Raw genomic sequence first — 9768 nt, 5'->3', positions numbered from 1 at the left:
GGTTTGGGGCCTGCTTAGGATTCTCTCCTTCTCTCTCTGCCTCTCCTCCACTATGTCTCTCTCTCTCTCAAAAATAAATACATGAAAAAAGAAAGAAAGAAAAGGTAGAAAGCAGTGAGAGTGGGGAGCTCATTGGATGAGGCTGGTTTGCATAAATTCTAGGACACACCTTTTAATCTCAAAATCCAAAGGCATTCTACAACCCACGATGACTTACAGTCATTGTTGGTCAGGTGACAGTTGTGACATAGCTGTCACTGTCTGGGCTTACAGCTTTTATTTCCTTTTATGTACGTACGAGTGAAATATGAAAATAACACTTTGTCTAACAAGGCAGTTCTTCTTTTAAAAAAAATTTAATCCAAGGACAATTCGTCTTTATTAACTGCTTTGATCTTCATCTGAAATGAGAATATGTGCTCTTTTTTAATGTTTATTTATTTATTTTGATAGAGTGAGATGGCATGTGCTGGGAAGGGCAGAAAGAGAGAGGGAGAGAATCCCAAGCAGGCTCCTTGTCCGCACAGACAGAGCCCAGTGTGAGGCTCAGTCTCACGCACCGTGAGATCATGACCTGAGCTGAAATCAAGAGTCACAGTTTAACCGACTGAGGCACCCAGGCGCCCCTAAAAAAAAAAAAAAGGAAACAAAACAGTTCTTTCAATAAGCACAAATAAAAATTTTAGGAGCTCGTTTTTTCTTTCTCAGTGACCAACAAAACAATGGTGTATGTTAATTGACGGCATCTTAGATTTCATGAAATGTCCTTATGAAATACCTCGTGAAGAAGCGTTTAGGGATTATTCTATTTTAAAAATATTTCCATGCTTTATTTGATTTTTAAGTTAGGTTTTAAAATCAATCATTTTGAACGAGGTATTTTCCAGTGATCTCTAAAGCTTCCCTAGGAACTGGGCAATTGAAAGACTTCCCAGGGACGCAGAGCACTGTGACCAGATTCTCAGCAAATCACTTGCTTCCTTCTCCTCTTAAAATGCCTTTTCTCCCTTCTCCTTTGCTGATCCCAGAGGACCAGCAAGCACAAGACGTGGGCACAGGGTGTTCCTTGAGGTCTCCCCCCACCCCCTTCCCTTCTGAGTTAAAATTCCAGTTGTTCAGAAAGACCTCCATCAACCCACCCCCCCCCCCAACCCATAAGCCCAGCGGTTCTCCAACTTCGCTACACATTGAAATCATTTAGACAACTTTCAGTAATAGTGATGCCTGGGTCTCACGCTCAGATACTCTGACTCAATTGTTCCTGGGGTGCTACCCCGGAACTGGGATGTTTAAGAATTCCCCCAGATAACTCCGCCAAGATTGGAAACCACTGCATTACCCTGTTTGATGATTTTCTGAAAGTTTCTTAATTGCTTACTTGATGCTGTTTGTGTCTTCCGCCAGCTTCTGAAGGCACGGAAGCTTATTCTTGTCAACATTGTGCAGTCTGGTACCCGAGCACCCTGCTACGAGCTTAGCCTTAGAGCGCGCCTTTTAAGGAGAAGCGTTGAGAGCTTCGGCTTCCTCAAGAGTGGCCGCTAAGCCTCAGGAAATTTAGGAAGTAATTCAGATCGGGTCCCTCCTTGGGCCTTTGGCCACACGCGATTCCTGGCCCGCGTCCGCCCTCAGCAGCCCAGCTGAGCGGGATGTTAATGGGACGGACGGTCCCCTCCAGGTCCTCCTCTTTGATCAGCTTCGGGACAGTCTAGCAGATCGCTCCCCCGCCCCTGAGCTTCTGGAGCACCCGGCAGGGTCCGAGAACTTGTTTACCCGCTTCTGGGGTCTGAGAGTGCGAACAACGGGGGGTCTCAAAGGCAAGAAAACTCCCACAGCGAGGCCCTGGCGGGGTTCCGCGCACGCGGAGCAAGGGGGCGCTGCGCCCGCCGAGGTGCCCGCCTCTCCTCCCGCCGCGCTTCCGGGAACGCGGGGCCTCGGACGCGCGGCCGCCGAGGGGCTCGCCGCGTGGCTCGGCGTTGGCGCAGGCAGCTGCAAGGAAAGCCTCCCAAGCACCAGTAAAGCTCAGTTAAGCCTTTGGGGCCGGTGGTGCCCTGGGACGCGTCGAGCTAGCAAAAACTCTGACCTCTCCAGGAAACTAAGCTGAAGACGTATTTTAAGTGAAAAAAAGCAAGTTGTTGCGTACAAAAGCATGCAGATGGAGAAGCATACACATACCTGCTGGTGCAAACATGTAATAAGCCCCGGAGATACACGCAAGGAATTAGTCGTGGTTGTCGTGAGGCCGAGGCGCGAGACGTTGCAAGCTGGTGGTTTTCCGAGTTGTTTAAAAGCCTTGTGCAAGTGTGTTTAAGTAGATATATATTGATTTTATATTGTATTACGTATTGTGTGGTGTTGTATATAATGTATAATAAGGTATTCTATCGTTGTGAGAGACAATACATGTTATTACAGGTAACACCATGCAATATGTTATCTAATACACATACGTGTATCTCCAGTTGGTGGAATCAAAGAAGTCCACGTTTTCCTCTGCCTTTCGGTCTTAGCTAACACACAGAAAGAAAAGGCTCGCGGAGAGAAAAGGCAAAGAGGGAGGATCAGAAACATAGGGGACACCCCCCATATCTTTTCACGCAAGACGCCCGGGTGGTTGTGGGGAAAGGGACAGGGGAAACCGAGGCGCTCGGCTACCCGAGCGCAGCCCTGAATGCGTCGAGTTCTAAGCCTGCGGCGGGGCAGAAGCTGAGAACCCATGCCTGGGGCGCAGAAGCCTGCGTTTCTGGCCGCGCCTGGAATTGGCTCCCCGCCCCCCTGCTCTGGCCACGCACCGGGGCGTGGGTGGGATCTCTCTTGCTTCACCACTGGGCACTCGCCGTGCGCTCCGAGCTCTAAGAGACTCCCTCGGCTTCATCTGATGGCGGGGCTCGGTCCCGGGACTTCGCGTGGCCAGGCTGGGGGGCTGCAGGTGCCGGGCGCGCCAGGGAGAGAGACCCAAGAGGCGGCCTGGCCTCCCCGCCCGTCTGCAACTGAAACGCTTCGAGCGTCCGCCAGATAGGCCAGAAAGGTCCCCAGCGTCCCCCAAATCTCAGCCCTGGAGTGCGTGGGATGGGCGCTTGGCTGTGCGCCGCGCGGCTGGGAATGCGAAGGGACAAGGACACGCGACTGGCAGGGGGTCGAAAACTGTCTGTTTTCTTCGCCGTCGCTCCCTTTGCGGACAGCCCCTCTGTCAAAGCTCATAACCAGCGACCTCTGTCAAAGCTCGTGCCCAGAGACCCCAGTTTTCTATTAAAGGTTTCAGACTTCCAGTGAAAAAGCACCGCCTCCCCAGCTTCCGGGTCCGCTGGAGCAGCTACTCACAAATTGTGTGCCCCCAGGCAAGTTTTCTTGACTACTCTCTGCCTTGGTTTTCCTATCTGAAAAATGAGGATGACAAAAGCACCTACCTCTGTGGAGTGGTAGCTAGGGTTAAATGGAATATTGTCGGCCAAGGGCTTGGACCAGCTCTAGCTTGCAGAGCGGTCCACGTCTGCTATGGTTATCCCAAACAAGAATGACCAGCCTGAACCCAGGACTGGGATTTAGGGTGGAGTTATGGGGCCCAGCTTCCTCCAAAGAGACCCATTCTAGAGGTTCAGCGGCTGAGGCGTGCACCGAACGCTGTCCACTCGCTTCCCCCGAAGCCACACAGCATCCCCATTCCAACACCTACCTGGAAGCCTTCCCCTCAGAGAAAACAACGCCCCACACCCGGCACCATTCACACATCCTTAACTCCTCCACTGGGAGGCCCGCAGTTTAGAATGCCAGGATTCAAATTCCCGCGCTACCAGTATTAGCTGTGTGCCTGTGGACAAGGGCCTTCATCTCGCCACGCATTGCTTTACCCTTCTGTAAAATGGGTTGTTAAAAAACGTTTTAAGGTGCTGATTTTAACAGATCGCAGGGATAAAGCAGAGAGTCTGGCCTATGGTCACCTGCTGCTTCTTTTATTATTTTCCTCCTTTGTCTGTGGACTGGAAGATAAACTATTCTAGGAAAGTCAGCCCCAAATGGATGGAGAAATGATGCCGGCTGCTCTTTGCTCCCCCTAGAAACCCCTTTCCTGTGGACCCCTTGTAATCTGTGGGAGGAGGGCGTTTCACGAAGTTTCCGGGACCCTGCCTGGTGGTTAAGCAACCCAGGCCAACCAGGACTTGGGGGCCTCCTCAACAACAGCCCTCTATGGTTGATCTTGCTTTGCCCTTGTCCTCACAATTTGTAGATGCCGCCAGAGGCCCTCGGGGGTCCGCAGCGTGAGGCTCCAGATGCCGTCTCTTTGGGAACCCCCAGTTCAGGGTGCCTTCTCCAGGAGCTAGACCCCTGCGGGAGGCATCCGACCATTCACTCAGATCCTCCGTCGTCGGACTTTTAACCAAGTGTTGGAGAAGAATACCTAAACTACCTAAACTAAACAACCCCCCCTCCCTTTTTTTTTCTTTGACAAATAATCAGCCGAACGGCAAAATCCCGGCGGGAGGCGGGAGGGCGAGGAGGCCTGGGAAAAACAGAATGCTAATGGCGGCCTGGAGGGGGCGGAAGGCGCACCCCTGCCCCGGCGCCCCCGGCCGCCTGCCTTTGAAGTGCACCTTTGCAGCCGCGCTCTAGGGGAGGGCGCAGGATTCCACCGCCTTCCCCCACCCCCTCCATCCCGCACGGTTCTTGAAAGAAGCTGAAGGAACAACTGGGGACTCCCCTCTCAGATTCTGACTGACTCACTCCTGCTTCCCACTTGGAGTTCGCGTTGTCTTTGACCTGTTTGTTCCTGGCCTCCAGCCGTCAGACTGGGAATCTCTGGGAGAGAAAGACTGTGGTTCATGCATCCGCACTGAGCCCCAGTAGGTAGTAAGAGGGCAAAAAGTGAGCTCAGCATAAGTGTGATGGGGAGTAATGGGAAAGCCTTTCGACCTTCCTATATGCCAGGTGCCGTTGTGATTGCTTTACATTCTCTATCCTATTATTTATTACAAGTGGGAACTGGGGACGGAAAGGTTAAGGAGCTCGCTCAGACTCACAAAGCTAGCAACAAGGTAAAGCCACAAATACATACAATTCTGCACACAACGTTCTGCTTTTCTCTCAGCTTGTGGAGTGATCTCTTTGCTTTCCTTATTCCGTTGCCCTTCCTGTCTCCCTCCCTCTCACTCAATCATTCGTGGTTATCTTGGGGGCTTAATGCTTTCCGCAGAAAGCGTTCTGCAGTCTCCCCCACCAAGACGTCCCCTCTCCCCTTTGCTCACGTGGGGCCTGGATAGGAGATTCCAGCTGACCCCGTCCCATTGAAACCTTGGTCAACAGGATTGGATTCTGCCCACCTGTTGTGTGGACATCCTGCCGCACCTGTACCACAGAGGTGCCTTCAACAGAAGGTGTTTCGACAGAAACATTAATTTCCAGAGGCTCTGCCAACTCTCTTAGTGATGTGCAAGTGATTGATGTTCAGGATATTTCTCCTTGGCTACATGTGGGTTGCTCCCAGTAACAGCTGTTCTGCAATTCCAGCACTAACTTTTCTGTTTTCCTGTGGAAGCATGTCAACACTGACGTGCACACGAAAAGCCATGCGATAAGAACTGTGGGTTAGAAAAGTTCCAGAAAAGACTTTTTAAGCCTTCAAAAGTCTTTTAAAAAGATGAAAATGCCAGGTCCATCAATTTAGGAAGACCTGTGTTCCCTTTTCCTTTAGGAAGAATAAAAAGCATTTTCACTTTAGTCTTCGTGGCTATAAAGCCTGAATCCTGGCACTGTCCTTGGGCTGTTTTATCTGATCTAGTTTACAGATTTAGTAACTCTTTTCTTTCAGTTAACAGATGAGCACCTACTGAGTGTCAGGGCTTTCCAGGTGCAAAAGTAAGCAAGACAGGTGGAATCCTGTATAACTCTTTCATATTTTAATGAAGGAATAATTAGCCAAACACTCCCCTAATTTATTTCTGAGAGCATTTTACTTTATTTGCTTTGCACTATGTGGCTTTCCTGTTATTGATGTGACTCTGTGTATTCCATAAATATGAATACAATAATAAAACAGCACTGAAATCCGGGAATTCATTTGGGGTTTAAAAAAATACTTTCATAAAAAATTCTCAATTCAATGTTTAAGAAAAGATCACTTATTTTTTTTTGTAATAAGAGACCTTGGGCATGTTTCTTACCTTCCTCTCCAGGATTCCCCTACCTCGTCCTATTTTAACAGTGAACTACAATTGCATTTAGCAATCTAAATGCATACATAGATTGGTGGCTAAGATAACAGTTTAAATTTGTCATGTTTGTTTGAAAAACTACAGTGAGTTTCATGTAACCCTTTGCCTCACACATTTGTGGATCTGGTGGTTTTTTGTTTTGTTTTGTTTTTGTTTTTGTTTGCTTTTTTGCTTTTTGTTTGTTGTTAAGCAAGTGATCAGTCTATTTCAGTACCATGGTGAAATACAGATTCTTATAAAGTGAAACTGTTGGTGGGGGTATCTTGCTGTTGTCAACAGAACCAAAACTACTTGTCCTCGCCAAAATGTTTTATCTTCCAGGACGTTTTCTTTAAAAGAAAAAAAAAAGTGAAACCCGCACAACCTTACGGTGATGAAAGCTCCCTCCCCCTTCGGAAAAGCTCGGGGGAGATGGCAGATCTGGCCAGCAGAGAACAAAGGGCCAAAGAGTTAACCTGAGATGGTGAAATAAAATGTAACATCAACAAAGAAAAGGCCATAGATAAATAGTCAAAGGACCAGCTCACCACAAAACACCCATTGACGTTTTCCCAGAGTCCAGGCGAAGCGCGGTGACCGGGTAATGTTGGAATGTTTTCCTAGGGTTATAAGGAGATCCAGCAGCAATGCTGCCCAGAATTTACAAAGTGTTTGAATAACACGGACGGTGTTTTGATAACACATTTTTAGTGGGGGTGAAAATAATAGAATTTATTGGGACATTTATATGGGCCCCCTCGGTTGTGTGTAGAGGGGGGCAGGGCAGGAGAAAAACCGTATATCACTGCACTCATCTATAACTCAGCCCTGTTACTTATTCCTATGTGCGCATATGCATTTGATGTGTAACAGTCTTGAGGCCAAATGCTGCTTCGCAGAGCTGCTTTTAAAAGATCAATGCACTGGTAGTGGTTACCTTTAAGGGGGGAGAAGTGGGTAAAGATGTCCCCTGGCCAGGTTGGCAATAACTTTGTGTTACCGGGATGAGAGAGAGGGTGGCACGACATTGGTATGAGTGCTCCAACCAGTAGAGCGGAAGATCTTCCGTAGGCTCACACATAGGCTTGGCCTTGGCCTCCTTGTAGCCTTCAAAGGTCAGGCGCGTGCTCCATCTCAGGCTGCAAGGGCAAGATGTGAGTTAATCCAGCCAGCATTTGGGTCTGGGGTTCCAAGGGGTCTCCACGTTTCCTCCCCAGTGTTGATGTTTTTGTTCAGTGTATTCCAATACACTGTCAGTTGAGCCACATAAAACCAGGCACCTTTCAATAAATGTCTCATTTGGATTTCATGAAGCTTGGGGTGTAATTGAAATCAAACAGCAAACAGGCTGCAAGGGGCTGTTATTTGCCCACCCAATCTAAGGAGGGTGTTGCCTGACTCATTCACTGAAGCCACTGCTTTAGCTTTCTTTTCTCTTCCTATTGCTAGAAAAGAGTGCTTGGACTTTAAAGTTTGGCTGGGATATGTGAAAATATTTTCTATGTCTCCTTCCCTGATTGTAAGTAAAACTGAACCAGCAGAAGAAAATTCCTTCCAAGTCAGGAAATCACAGGTTGGCTCATCTGTAACTCTCCAGGCATTTAGACTAGTATATTCCATGTGTAATAATAATAATAATGCCATTAGTTAATCAATACAGGAAAACCATCCAATGAGATTTCTTGATCTCTGAGTTGTCAGAAAAAAAAAATCACCTTTAGTTGAAACAGCATTTTCCATTATGTTTAAAAAGGAATTTGAAATATATGTTTACGAATATAATATAAATGATGTATCTGTTTTCCACGGTCCCCAAATTCCAGGTCCCAGAGCAGTTTTGTGGAGCCTAAATTTTGATTCTCTTTGCATTCCTCTTTCTCTCTCCATCTGTAAAGTGTGTTAAAATTTGAGTAAAATAATAGATGTACTGGGGAGGTGGGGAGATATAAACGGCAACTTCCTGACCCAGGAGTCAACGCTAATCTTGATCACACATACCGTGTATATATTTAATAGGTAGGTAGCACTCAGAATGAACCCACGCGCTTTCAAGAGCTTGCTTTGGGGCTGGAATAAAATCAACCCTTTCTGATGTGGCGCGGGGGACAGCTGGCCCGCGTTATTTGCGCCAGAGTGGGTCGGAACGATGCCTGTTGCCTGCGATGGCACTTTGCCACGCGCAGCGCTTCCCTGGCCGCCTCGAAAGCAACTTGAAGGGACACAGAGGCCCGCTTTCTCTCTGTCATAAAGCGCAAAACTGCTATCTACCCCTAGCCACCGTATCTCCAAATAACGTGCGATTCGATCTCACCCCTGCTTTTCCTTCAAACATCCTGCAGCTCAGGTGAAGGCCAAGGCTGACGCGGAGACTCCCTGGGGCCGTAACCGGGTTCCCCAACCCTCGGCTATGTCGCCAAGCCGCCCAAACCGCGCAGCCCCTTCCTTTCCTGTTCTCGCGTCCCCCTCACGGAGTCTCCACTTTGAAAATCATCAAGTCTTCAAAAAGCATAAAGTGCTCGAAAAATTCAATTCTTCAAGACTTCCCTGGCTCAAAATAAAACAAAAGCGGGAGGTGGGAGTGGACGGCGGTGTGGTCAGAACAGAGAGCCACGCCAAACCCGAATTCAAAACTAGCGGGACGAAATGCCAGGCGCGCTGGCCTGAGCGCGCTCTGGGCCAGCTTTCCAGGGATCAGTTCCGGGCCGCTCTGCCCAGGACCTGCGGGGCCACCTCGCTGGCCCACTCGCTTCACGTGCTCCATTCCCACTGGCTGTGTCCTGACCCTGAGAACCTTCTCACGCCCCCGGTTTTCACCACCAAGGAAAACTGGTAAATTCCCTGGAGCGTCCGAGTGTATCACGGACCATCTCGCTCTCTAACCCAGACGTGCCGAAGTTGGGGCTACTGTGGTTTGAACCTAGGCCGGAAAGCTCCGAGCCGTTCTGCACGGGCGTGTGCGCGCTGCACAAATCCTGCAGCCGCCTCATCTGTTGTGAGCTCAGAGTTTCCCGTGTGATCGCGTTCGGTTGGGGAAGCAGTGTCCCGACATCTCAGCCGGAAAATGCGCTCCCGGAGCGATTACAAGCCGCGTCTGTAATTGCTTATTAACAGCGAATATTCATGCTTCTCCTTTTCCGCAATGAAACGTGCCTCCCCCCTTTTCGGTAATAAAACAATAAAATAAGACGGCACCACTCTTGACTCTACTGTCTGCGGAAACGCAAGGGAGAAACAGGCAGCTGGGGCAAAAGGGCTTAATTCAATATCAAACTGATTATTTCACTAATTATTCTACCTTCTGTGTTGCGCCGCAGAGCAGAGGCGCAGGGAATCTCAACCGCACTGCTGCTGGGGAACCTTTGTTTCTCGGTGCCAGGCCCAACTGAAGAGGGTGGAGGGAATCCAGGATTCAGGGCAACTGAGCTGCGTGGATTTTAAATTGTGGGGAGTAAAAGTGCTTGACGCGCGTTTGAGGGTGTCCCCAGGACCCCACCCCACCAGGGCTTCTGGTTCATAAGCTGGTCCTAGAGGATGGCCATGTGCTCTCTCTCGCCGTCCCTGGAATCCCAAAAGCGGAGCTCAAGGT

This window comes from Prionailurus bengalensis, chromosome C2, assembly GCF_016509475.1.
Source record: "Prionailurus bengalensis isolate Pbe53 chromosome C2, Fcat_Pben_1.1_paternal_pri, whole genome shotgun sequence".
NCBI classification, from domain to species: domain Eukaryota; kingdom Metazoa; phylum Chordata; class Mammalia; order Carnivora; family Felidae; genus Prionailurus; species Prionailurus bengalensis.
Note: the sequence above shows the minus strand (reverse complement) of the source record.